The 13,124-nt window shown below is 45.4% G+C and overlaps 1 protein-coding gene and 1 long non-coding RNA gene across 3 annotated transcripts in view; one reads left to right on the top strand and one right to left on the bottom strand.

Moving 5' to 3' along the window:
• Nucleotides 1-758: 758 nt before the first annotated feature.
• On the bottom strand, nucleotides 759-6,883 carry LOC142057177 (uncharacterized). Its single transcript, XR_012660565.1, has 3 exons — nucleotides 6,781-6,883; nucleotides 6,228-6,335; nucleotides 759-2,579 (listed from the first exon to the last, which is right to left on the bottom strand). It is a non-coding gene; the product is annotated as an uncharacterized LOC142057177 (long non-coding RNA).
• A 55-nt stretch (nucleotides 6,884-6,938) lies between these two features.
• The window catches only part of GALNT13 (polypeptide N-acetylgalactosaminyltransferase 13), a 157,172-nt gene continuing 150,986 nt past the window's right edge, over nucleotides 6,939-13,124 (top strand). Inside the window, exon 1 of one of the 2 annotated variants that reach the window (XM_075092713.1) lies at nucleotides 6,939-7,176. The gene's annotated coding sequence lies outside the window, so the exon portion shown is untranslated. The remainder of the gene's footprint in view (nucleotides 7,177-13,124) is intronic. The other variant, XM_075092714.1, reaches the window with a different exon arrangement.

Below are 13,124 nucleotides of genomic sequence, written 5' to 3'. Positions count from 1 at the left end.
GAATGATTTATGCACTGCCCCACTGGGTTGAAAGAAGGCAGCGGGCAACGATGCCCTCTGAGTTTTGTGTGAAGTCCAATCGAAAAGAGATGCTCAAAGCCTACTAGACGAGACAAAGCGATACCTCCTAGGCAGCGTCAGCCTGAAACACCACCCAATTATAATGTGGTATTTATCTGCCTGCTGATACCTTTTTTTGTAAGCAGCCGGTGCATTTAGAGTATCATTTGGTTCTTGGTTAAAGGAAGGGTGGTCTTGGTTCTAAAAAGAATGCTCATTTTACTTCTGACGTACAGATATGCAATTCCACACGTGAAACAAAAATGAGAAAAATAATACAGAGAACTACATTTAGTTCTCTGCCATCTCAAAGGAAGATAAACTTCCTCATTCACTGTCAAGGGAGTAACTTAGATGTGCCTGGGTTTGCCAACCTCCTTTCCCCCTCTGTGAATTATTTCTCTTGTGGATTATGAGGTGTTTCAAGCAGGACCTGCACATAGCTTGATCAAACTCCTGTTATCATTTCATGGTTTCTGTTCAAGACTGCCATTTCTAACAGTTTCCCTTTATTTTCAAGAACTCTAACTGAGTTTGTAAAACATTATTTTTCCTCTGAGACCGGAAAAAGACAGTAATCTCTCTGATCAACACCTCTGAGGTTTCCAAGAGAACACGTGCTGAAATTCCAAAGGCAGTTCTATGGTGTGAATTCAAGACTTTTTATTTCTAATAAGAAAGCGATATGACTTCCAACATTCATAAGGCCTTGTTTCTGTATAAGATTTTGAAGTACAATTTGCCCTTCATGCAGATAGAGATTGGAAGCACAGATTAAGGGAAAAAAACCCAAAACAATTGATAGGTTAATGCTGGTAACAGAAGTTTTAATTTTAAAAAAGGAGATCATTTGAAGGGGAAAGATAAATTGTATTGACAAAGAAAATTAAGTTTTACTAAAATGATGTTGTCATTTATCATGTAAGTTTTACTGTGAACAAGCTAGAGAAATGATTAGAGTGGACGTGACCGAAATCGTTACTGAGGTTTGGCAAGGTGGCAGATCTCTATCTGACATCTAAAACTTTATCGAGAATCAAAAGCAAATATTACACATATGGAAATTTGATGCATTTCTAGACAAAGGACCAGATCCTGTCCTGCAAAAGGGAAGAAACTATTAAACGAGCTCAGCTCTGTGACCTAGGGGGCTAGGATTGCAACCGTGGTCCCCAACGGAAGCAGTTACCTATGCTGATTTTTGAGGATCATTACCATGCGCATAGGACTTGGAGGAACGCTCCTCAAGGCTTCATCTGTACTAGTGCATTAAACCTGCCCAGGACCATTCTCCGGCACTGCAACCAACTGGCCCGGGGTGGCCTCTCCCTCCACAGGTGAATACGCACTCTGATTTTGGCATCTGTGTGCAGATACCGAAATGTCCTTTAGAATTTACTTTCCACCTGGGATAAAAGATGCTACTCAGTTAAGGACTCCGTTGTCTTAACATAATCACCACAATGGTGATACAGAAGTGAAAGCACCCTGTACCCCATAACCAGTTTGCTTAATCTTCTAGGCAGTGATTTTTATTCCAAAGTAAATCAAGAGTGACTAACCCACCTTCTCTCTGCTCTGAGGAGGCAAGTATATCACCTGGGTAAAACCCATACCTTTACCTTCCCCTTTCATCCCAGATGAGTTTTCTTAGCTTAATTGACTTAATTGACATGTGTTTTTATGCCCTTCCTGTTTTTAGCCATCAGTGAAAATGAAACCACTTTGGGCCTAAAATTAATGGTAAGTCACAAGTAATGAAAAATCTGTACTTCAGACACTCCTACAATGAATGAAACAGCTTCACTGAGAAGGATATAGAAGCAATAAACTTGTAATAAATGTCAGAAAGATGTGAGCCCTTTATTGGAAAAAACCTCATGTACTGCTTTTAACAACTGAAGCTGTCAGTTATATAAATGATAATGTGCATTGAGGGAAAGTAAGCTATAAATCCTTTATTTCTGAAATGAAATTTTATCAAACACGGAGAAATAGCTTGATGACAAAATTAATTCTCTGTTAATGCCAAGTATAGATGCATCTGGATAAGAGCAGTTTAAATTCAGAGCAAAAAGGGATTTTCCCAAATATTTTCTTGTATCAGGAGTGCTTTGCATCCGAAAGCGCCTGTGTCCTTTTGATCATCCTCACCCTCAAACTTGAAAACAACTCTGGGATATTATTTTTGCCATCGCTAACTGGTGCTGAGCAGAGATGCGAATGCCAGGCCCAGTGCACACGTGGCTGAAGAGCAGCGTACGGCATTCAGAGGAACCGTGAGAAGAAACGCTCTTTACCACCTCCAGCACAGGTCAGTTCGCTGAGTAAATACAGACCTCGGGGTGTTCAACACCGACTTCTCACCAGACCTGCAACACGGAGATCTGCGATTCCTTCTGGGTCTGTAGCTGTAGAAAGAGACTCAAATTCAGTCTAGAGGTTCAGACTCAGTTCTATGTGTTTTCCAGCTTTACTGATCTTCCTCATCTTTTTAAATTTGAAGCAGACTGATGCATCTAAATAAGAAGCAAAACGTGGAGCAGTATTAATGCTAATGCCCTTACTTCAATTCCGTTACCAGAGAAATATATTCTGTTCTTTAATTAAGAAAACAGCAGCAGAGGTAAATGATTCTAGAAAGACAGGACTAGCAAGAAGCAGCCCGAGGTTTACCCTTTATAAGGGAGGGAAGACACAGGCAGTTACTAAGATGTGCAAATAAAAAAAGCCCAGATGACACTTGTCTGAGAGTCTTGAAGAAACTACAGCCTGAAGTAACTGAACTACTGCCAAAAGTATGTAATTTATCATTACACACACCTACTATATCAGATGAGTGGACTAAGTGTCATACCCTGCTTTAAAAAAAGCTCTAAGATTTGTGTTCAGGACATAAAGGGAGTACAGGGCATAAAGTATTTAAATGCAAGGGTATTTCAGCGTTCTCATATAGGGCAGGCACATTTATCTCAAAGGTTATCCAATTTCTTTTCAAATGGTAAAACCAGGCTGTGCAGTCGTAGAGGAAGCCTCCGTCAGAGGCGGTACGGGATTAACCGATGCATTAGCTGTGATTGCTTTGACGTTATAAATGACACTTCAGGGGGTTGATGAATAGTTACATTTCGTTTACCTGTGGGTCTCCATTTGAAAAGGTAATATAGCAAAAGCAATAAAATTGAGTAAGTAGAACAGTATAGGCTGCTATTACCTAAAAAATAATAAATGAATTACACTGCAAGGCAGTATACATGCAATAACTGCCAGTCTGTTATCTATCAGCCCATTTTATTTCTGTTAGGTGGTAGGAAAAAGTTCTATATTTTGTGTGATTATTGATGTAAAATTCAGATGAAAATGAATGGGCTTCTTCAGCTTTGTTTTCCTTGCTGCATAAGATCATACACAACTCAAAGGATCTGTTCTAGGACATAAATATACTTTTTTTTTTTTTTTTCCTCTAACCTCACCTGCCAGGAAGAAAAAAAAAAACGTTACCTTCTGGCACGACAGATTGGTTAAAAGGGTACAGTAGAAGTTCCAGTAGAGCTAGGAACACATTATTTGGCACAAAGGTATATACATTTTAAATAATGCAATGCAATATTTAAAAAGTATTTGCAAAAAACCTCACTGGTCTTACTTAGGTGCTATTCAATTCCAGCCTGGGAAAGCTTAGCAGACACGAGCTTCCGCAGGTCACACAATGAGCCTACTGATAACCAGTCTGACTGTGCTACCACTCGTGTCTGGGAAGCAAAGGGATGCTCGATATTCCTGTTTTCTCTGGGAGGGAAAAAGAAAAGTTCAAGTAGGAAAAAAAAAACCCACAAAAAGCACAGGGAGGGATGAGGATGAGGGGAGATGGGGAAGCTGAAGCAACCTGGACTTTTCTTCTGCCTGGAAAGGCTGAGGGAGAAGAAACACTGAAGCCCGTGAGATCACAGAAGTCATAAAAAAGTATATTAAAAAAGACTGTCCGCCGTTTCTCAGAATACATGGAAGCCCACCCAGTAAGGATATCAGGCAGCAAGTATGCAGCTAATGTGGTGAAGCTGAGGGACTCCTGTACAAAACGTAGAATTAATCGTGGAACTCTATGGCTCAAGCTGTTGTTGAAACCAAAAGTCAAACCAGATTAAAACAGACGTTAAGAGAAATCCACAGGAGATTTACAAAGAGATGTTAAATGCGATGGTCTGAATGTAACCCCCACACTGGAAACTCCACGCTGCGAACTGCTGGAAGCACAGATTGCTGAGAGAAGAATGATTTTATATTTTTGCTATTTTTTACACTGTTTTCCAAGCACCCGCACCAGATCACTGCCTTTGATCCAATGGAGCGCGTCCATTCTCTTACGCGCCCTTTACCATCACACATTAAGTATTACGGAATTTTTGCCTGAAAGATGGGATTCCGTTCATCATGGTTACCAGCACGGGGCTCACCCATGGTGGGTTCTAAAACAGACGCTCTGGTGCAAACGCCAAGCTGTTGCATAATACGCACCACTTGTATTGAAATCATCCAGAATTGTGAGTGATCGACAGCTTTAACACTGGGACAAAGACAATGCCAAAGCCAGAAGTCTTGGTATGCACACGGGAAATAACTGCTTTTACGCAGGAATCCAGTTCTGAGCAACTAGGGAGAAGTGAAGTATAAAAAATGTTGACATGGAAAATATCCTTTATACACTAGTTTAAAGATCTGTGCAGTTGCACTGTCAGGAGCTTGTTGAAAGTAAGTATCTTAGGAACATTTAGAGATTTGTTGTTTTCATGAATAAAGATAGCTGTTGTCTATTATACAAACTAAAAGGAAAACTCAACTGAGAAGTGAACGTTTCTGCTCTGTGACATGCTCTATGCATGGTTACGAGTCAGGTGGCAAAAAAAGCCCTTCCATGAGACAAAATGGCTCTTTCAAACGGGTGGCATCGCCCAAAATCTAACACGGCAGTAGGACTGAATGAAGAATGCCATCACAGACTTTTGCTGCTGCTTTTGTATCTAATACCTTTGAGGGGGAGTATTGTTTTAAGGGTGCCAAACTCTGGATTGTTATTTTCTTCTACCATGAGAGTTTGCTTTTCCCTACTTGGAACAAAGATACTACTGTTCCTATTAGAAATGATGCAAGAAAGACCACTTTGCGTTTATACAGTCCATATCCAGTTCTGCATCTTAACGTAAGTTACAGGAAGCAATTAATGCTCACAATGCCCACGCGAGGTTAGAGATAAAAAAGCTGCAATGCAGAGAAATTGACTTCCTCATCCTCAGGGAAGCACGTAACTGCATTTCTAGTCTTGCACTCTAGCACTAGACTAAGCTCTCTGCTGTGCTTATACCGAGTCTATCTTAGGAATCATTTAATACTTTGAAAGCTATATGTCATCTACATTGAACAAAGGTTAAAAAATTCTGAGCGCTCTTTTGGTATGTTTTGAGAAACAAAGACCATCAAATCATTTATTTAAATGTTAGTTTGGATCATGCTGAAAAATGCTTTTATTATTTTTTAAGGGGAACAAGAAACATAAATTGCCAAGAGGTTTCTCATCCTTATGTCAAAGCAGCTAGTTTATGCAGTTAGTTTTCAGTGTCAAAAAAGGGTATTATTCACAGGACAATAAAATGTTGTAAGTCAGGACTTTTTCACTTTGCTTCAGTGCTGCCAAGTCTGGTCACAGAGAGGGAGAGGGGAAAGGGGCACGCTGCCATCCACCTGCTGTACCAAAGTACAAAACTTAACAAATCTTTTATCCGCTACCCATTGAGAAAAAAGTTGAGGTCTACGGAATCCTTTCCTGGCTGATCCCATAAACAGGATGGATAGCTTTGTTGTTTTGCTTTCCTTTTCTAACGAGTGAGGCTTGCCCTCACAAAAGTAATAAAATTTCAGCCAACGCTGAAAACATACTGGTGCTTTTGATATGTGATCTGTGCTATGTGATTACGTGCTAAGATCTGCGGGCGGTGATTTGAAAAAGCGCCCGAAGTGCACGCGAGCGCTCCTCTGCTTGGGTGTAAAGGCTCCTTGGGTGAGGTGGCAGAAGCTTCCTCCAAATTTTACCTGAAGATTGGTGACATGCGTCTGCTTCAGGGCACCGTTTCAACAACGATTGTACAACATTTTGACACGTAACTGTAACTTACTGTAGGCTGTCCTGCAACCAGGGCTGGGACTAGAGGACAAGGGTGTCTCGATGCCAGGGCACTCCTGAAGTGACCGCAGTACATGTGCTTCCCCCTGGTACTGGGAAACTGGAGAAAGCATTAACAAGAGTCACTTTTAATAACCCGTCGAAAGGGTGACCCGGCTACCTTGGCGTGAGGCTTCTGCCGGTGGGCAGGCGCAGGCAGCCCCTCGTGGCTGGTAACCGAGCAAGAGCTGGCTGGAGCCAAGGGTCTGGGGGCAAATCGGCCTGGCTCCATCGCCTCCTGGACCCGCAATGCCCACTGACTGGCCTGGCCTGGAGCTGAAGCGCTTTCCACCACGCAAATATAATTGAGGGCTTGTTCCTATTCTCGTGGGTTTTTCCTTCCCCAGTTTCTCTACGCTTGAACCCATCCGTGACTAACAGGTTATCGGAGGGGGCCAGGGTCCCACCCGAAACAGGGGTGCCCTGAGGCGGAGGCACCATCGCCTCACGGCGGGGACCTGGCGCCACCGCCCGCCTGCGCCCCTTCCCGCCACCCGCCCGCTCACCGGCAGCCCTTGCTTGTGAGGCGAGGAGCCGGCTTCCCCCCCCCGCCCGCCCGGGGCCGGCTCCGCGCCGGGACAGCCGCGCCGCCGCCTCCCCGCTCCGAGCCCCCCGCAAGTATCGCGGGAGCCGGGCGCTGCCTTCGCCGCCGCAGCCATTGGGCGGCGCGGCGGAGGGGAGGCGGCGGCTGAGGCGCGGCCACCGACCCGGCGAGGCGGCGGCGCGGAGCCGAGCCTCAGCGCATCCCCCGGCCGCGCCCTGGGGCCGCATGTCCCGCCGCCCCGCACTGCACCGCACCGCGCCTCGGCTGCCATGAGGAGGAGGAGGGCGGCGGCGGCGGCGCTGCTGCCGCTGAGCGCGGGGCCGGGGGCGCCGCTGCGGGGCTCGGCGTCCCGCCGCAGGTGAGCGGGGGGCGGCCGGCGGGTTCCCCGGGCAGGGGCGGGACGGGACCCGGCGCCGCCGACCCGAGCGCGGTGCCTGGTTTAAGCAGGGCTCGGTCCTTTCCCCTCCGCCCGCCACCGGCCTCGTTTGTCAACTTTCCATGCATGGTTTTGGTGGCGGGGCCGCGGGCTGCCGGTCCCCCCTGCAGCAGGCTGCTGGGGCCGCGGGCTGCCGGGGCCCCCCCCGGCGGGTCGCCGCCGGTACCGGGGGAGCTGGGCTCTGAGCGAGGCGCCTCGCGGATAAAGCTCTCCTTAATCCCAGTCCCGCCGCCTTTCCTACCGGTTGCAGCGCCGTTTTTACGCGGCGGAGAGCTTTGCGAGCGGGGATAAGCCCGGCCTGAGGCACGGCTCTAGGCAGGGGTGTACGACGGACTGGGACTCAATCCGGCTCCTGGCACGCAGTTTTCTCCCTAAAGAACTAATATCGTCCCGCTTTTTGAGGTGACAAGAAAGGATGTAAATGTCACTGGAAGACCCCAGGTAGGTATATTTGTGGTAGAGAGGGAATAACCCTGTGGCTTGGGTTCCCACGCCCGCTGGAAGCCCCCAGCCTGGCTCGTTCCCCTTTCCGCGGCTCCGCTCGCAGCCGAGCTGGCAGGGCGAGGCGCCGCTCGGGTTTTTGCTGGCCGCTTCGCTTCGCTTCGCGTGGATGTAAACAGCGAAACCCCGCCGGGAATGGGGTTTGGCACGGCTGCTGGGGAGTGTTTTTTTTTTCTTCAGAACGTTATAAAGTTAGGATGCCAACTGTTCGCCCAAGAATCGGGTGAAAACTTCTTCCAAGCTGGCAGGAAATAAAGTTTATTTTACAGTTTTTGATAAGAGACTTTATCAATCTGAAATAGTAAAGAAAGAAATAACTGCTCGAGCTGCCGTTATTTCTTCTTTATTGCAACATGAGCAGGGACTGAAAATTCGTTTGGGTGCTGCTGGGTGGCTGGAAATAGTAAGAGATTAATGAGAGATTAAGATATGCTCAGAATTATGCAGGGGAAAGCAAGAGGCAGAGATTAGTTTAACTGGTTGATGGCTAGTGGACTTTGAGAAAAGAAATGAGGCCTTAAAGCTTGTATTGTTTTTCAAGGAGCCTTCCCCCCCCCCCCCCCCCCAATTTTCCTCCGCGGTGCCCTTGGCTGATAGCACATCTGATTATCGGTGGTCTTGATGTGCTGCGTTCATCGGTAAAACCTTGCAAAGGTGCTAAGGCTAATGAGGGCAGTTAAAAAATTTGGTATAACTTGAAAAGTGGTGCTTTTATCTTTTGATTTTTTTTTTTTAGATAGGCCTGTTACTACAGACACTTTAGGATTGTTGTTATTGTTGTTTATAACAAGTGGTTTTGGGTGGCATTAAACCAAGAACATCTAATATGGCATAAACTTGGATTCCCCTGGGATTAGTGTTTTGGGGATTAGACGTGGTTTCTTAACTGAAGCAATATTCTAAGAAACAAAACGTGCTGTATCTCCCTCTCTTTGTGCTCATATGTGAGTGATTAGTGTTTGCAGGCTCCCCAAGATGAGCGTGCGCTATCAGGAGATGCTGATGCTGGTAAAACAGGGTGGAAAGCCAGGCTCTCAGTCTCTTGTTTGACTGCGGATGAGCTTTAAGAAAATACAAGTGTAAACAACTGTGCCTTTCAGGCACAAACGAAGACTGAAGGGGAGGACGTAAGCCTGCGTGGTTCTGGGATTTATGTCTGCTAACACCTGCCTCCCGCCTACCACGGAAAAAGCTATGATTCTTCCTGAACGCTCATGAGGAAGAGAGGTGACATCTGTTCCTGCCATCTGTACCCCCCAAGAACCCTGTTCCTAGGGGAGAATAAGTTGTAAAAACATTCCTTATCAGCTGTAGCAAAAGCTGATGACCCGTTTGCATTTGGGAATGTGCAGAATCAGGCTGCATTACTTTCCTTGTAACGTTAAGTGCAGTTGTTTTGCGTTGAGGCAAAATACAGTCGAGAACTACCTAACCCCACTGCCAGATGATGCTAAAATTAAGGCCAGAGAAGAAAAGCAGAATCGCTTGGAAATAAGACACTAGGAAACCTTGTAATATTTGTCTCTTCAAGACACAGTTCTAGTGGGTTTTGTGCATTAGCAGGTGAATTCAAGAGAAGGCTTTTCCTGAAAATATGGGAGAATTGAGTTCCATTTGGCTGCACATCGCTTTTTGAACATGGGAAAATAAGGTTTGTTTGGTGGTTTTGTTTTTTCTAAATCCAATATAGTGAGCTCTATGTACTTGTGACAAACCTGGTTTCCTCAAAACTTTTGAGACGAGTTAAATATCGGACTGCATATTGTACTACTTTTGTGACTGTCGGTTTTAAGTTAGAGCAAGTATAATGTGGCAACTTAGTGGTTGTCAAAAATGGCCTTTTTAGTATTCACAAACTTTGATTTTTTTCAAGACTGTTCTGTTGGATCGGAAGAGGTGAGGGAATTCTCATTTCCCAGTGTTATAAAGGAGCTCGTTTGGCCTTGGTACATAGAAAAAAGGATTGACAGGCCCCCCTCTTCACAAAATAGGTGAAATGCCTGTTCTGCATTGACGCAGCCACGGGTGCTCCTTGGCGGGTATGTCCCCCCGGCCCACGCCAGCCAGAATGCCTGACTGTGGCTCTCTGCCTGCCTGACCTTCGGGTTGGAGCCGGCGACGCCTGCTGAGCGCTGAGCTCCGACTCCCCTGCCCTGGGATGCACGGTGCTGAGCGCAGGGTTACGCCACGGGCTTGACCCACACGCAGGCGGGCGGACGTCCCGAAGGTCGCTGCCCATTTTGGCTCTGCAGCCTCGTAAGGAGTCACTCTTACAGGACTCGTGTAGGAGACTCTTGCAGAAGGCAGTGGTTACTTTTTTGGTGATGCTCTGCTTCCAGCTGTTTAAAGTTTTGGGGTTCACTCACAAATATCTTCGTTTGGTCAGCAAGATCGGTGCAATGTGCATGTTCAGCTGTTTTCCAGTGTTAGCGTGATGCTGATGATGAGTGCGTTGGCACGGCCGGGGTGGCTGGGCAGCTGCTCCTGCGTCTCCGTGGGACGCGTGGCGTCTGTGCTGGCAAGCCACACGTTTGTCAAAGGTTCGTGGGGTAATCCTCTGGCGCGGGGCTGCAGCTGCCTGGGCCGTGTTCTTCCTCGGATACTTGTTCTGTAGCTTTTCCCCCGGTGGTTGTGTCACTGCCTGACTGGCTCCAGCATTTTGTTCTTGTTTGAAGAGCCAGAAAACTGGTCCTGGGTGGTATCTGTCAAGTCGTCAATACCACTCAAGTACTTGTTACTTTTTCATTTCACTGGTACGTGGGAGAGCACCCACCATCTGAAAACAGAATAAATATAGTCAGCTGAGTCTGCTAATTAGCTGTGATGAGGTTGTGCGGCGGCTTGCTAGGGGATACCTGCCTGTCACCGGTGCGGCAGTCGGCGTGCGTTAGGGAGAGGCGAGATGTCAGGTCTGACTGTCAGGGCAAGGAGAGACCTGTGAGGTTGGTGACCAAAGTCTTCTGACTTGTTTCGATCTGTTGTTAGACGGGCTGCCCTTTGGGGGAAGAATGTGGAAAAAGGAATGAGAGGAGGACTTTGCATTTCTTCTGTGAGCTTCCAACACATTATAGCAACTGGGATTGTCTTCTGATATTTGGGTGTTCAGTTTGTGCCCATATTCTTTTAGGATTGTCTTCTTTTTGTTTTTAGTTGGCTTTATGTTTTTAGTGCTTTGTGCCAGCACATTGGTAGAAACAGCCTGTTTAATACAAGCTTAATATCTGAAGGCATGGACTTTAAAGACGGGAGTAAACCCAGATAAATTCTTCACAAACCTGACATCATTTGCAAGCTAAGTGGCTTACAGTGCAGGTGGCTCTGAACACAAAAGGCTTTTCTTGTCTGGATATTGGGGATGTGGCGCTTTGAGGTATCGATTCTGGGCGATGGGTGCTAGGCATTGCCTGGCTCTAGCCTGAACAAAGCAACGCAAAATAAAGGGTAGACTTGTATTACAAAGAAGTTTGGTTAGATGAATTAATAAGTCTTTTCCACTTTAATTTCTGAGTCACGGAAATGCATTTTAAAATGAAGAATAGGTCTATTTTTAAATGTCAAGCAGCCTATTTCAGGAAAGGAGAGAGGGGGAGAAACTAGTGCTTAAAACACAAAACACTGGATGGCTCTAACTAGAAATACCTGGGTTTTTTCCTTTTTTTCTTACTAAATGTGAAAGAGCTTCCTGTATTGATCTCGGAGATTGACAGTTCTAGCATTATAAGTTCTTCAGATAGCTGTACATGAATTAATAAACTGCTTATGGTATTAAATGATGATTCATGATTTTTGGAGAGTATATATTATATATTAAGGTTTGGTTAGATCAATCTAGCCATAAGATTTCTGTAGGCAAAATGCATTTTGAACGTGTATATTTTAAAATTAAGGTATGCCTTAGAAAGATAGGGTTGCAAACCTTAGTAGTTCTTAAAGCAAGCTTACCTCTTTGGTTTTTTAATGATAATTGCTCTCGTAGCAACTCTGATAAATTTAATTTGCAATGCAATGTAGCACATTTTACCCAAAGCTTAAGCAGTGGACTCGAGCTTGTTAGATCACGTTCCGCGACAGCCTGGTGCTGGTATGCGTGGATGCGGTCATGTTTTAATAGAGTTTTGTCAGTTCGCGCTGGCTAATTGCCATTCGGTGCAGCACTGCCTGCATCGGACTCTGGCTCTGCAGCAGAGATTGACAAAAATAATAACGCCAAGTCTTCCTGTGACTGGCGCCTAGATGTTGTTGTTGTCTGTTTTTTACTCCTGCAGCTTCAGTGAATCGCAGGAAAGCTAAGAGAAACAGTCACGTTCATCCTTCGATTTATTAGAGGTGAAGGCTGGGAACTTCAGATTTCAGTTGAGCTGAGCTCTGGTCTGCCTTCCTTAGGTGTGAAAAAGGCATTTGTGATAGCTTTTATTTCTGCTTGGGAATTTCTTCCAGCAAAGTTCTTCCTGGTTACTCTTCAGCTGACCTCCCCATCTTTTGCAGGCGTCTGATCCAAATGGCTCTGACAGAGCAGATGTGTACTATAGATCGGCTCTGAAGGGCTGAAGCGCTGCTTTACTGGAGGGCTTTATGGACCCTTTTACTGCTGAGTTGCATTAATTTTTAAAAAATGAAGTATTCCGCTACTATCACTAAAATGTATTTTAAAAGATTTAATAATAATTTAAAAATGAAGTAGTCTGCTACTACCAGTGTTCATTAATACGTACATCACTTGAGTGTCAAATGTTGCATCATAACAAGGATTTGTCAACGGCACTAATTTAATATGTCTGAATTAACCGCTTCGTAAAATGATCTGGTATTCTCATGTACAGTACTCTTGTGGTCAGTGCCGTAACAGTATCCATGGCCATCCTGAGGTTTCTATTTCTTTGCCTTTAGCCTGAATTCTTTCGAGTATGGATGAGGGGAACATTTGAAAGGCTGTGAATTGAGATGCTTGCTAACATACAGAGTTGTCAAACGAGATAAATTTCAGTGTTGACTGAGGTGTTAAGTCGCATACGTTAAAAGAATGGTCTACATGACAAATAACAGATTCACTAGAAAATGCAGCACGCCTCAGTTAAATAATGAAAAGGCAGGAAATTACCGCTGGAGTCATAACAGTAATGTAACTCCATCCACTTAGTCATCGTTCTAATGCGCCTGCCATCTGAAGGCTGTGTACAGTAATGGATACAGACCCCAAAAAGGCAGCCAAGGCAGTTTTCCGTGGCCCCCCAACCCTCTTGCATATTTTTTTTCCCCTCAGTGCTGTTAGTTTAGAGGGATGTAAAGGAAGAGGGGAGAAGGAGGAGGAGTTCTGTTTGTAGTTTGGTGCTATGCAGAGGTACTGGGGAAATAGTATGTGGAAACACGTG

The sequence above is a fragment of the Phalacrocorax aristotelis genome, chromosome 5, assembly GCF_949628215.1.
Source record: "Phalacrocorax aristotelis chromosome 5, bGulAri2.1, whole genome shotgun sequence".
Classification (NCBI taxonomy): domain Eukaryota; kingdom Metazoa; phylum Chordata; class Aves; order Suliformes; family Phalacrocoracidae; genus Phalacrocorax; species Phalacrocorax aristotelis.
This window is presented reverse-complemented; position numbering and strand designations above follow the sequence as displayed.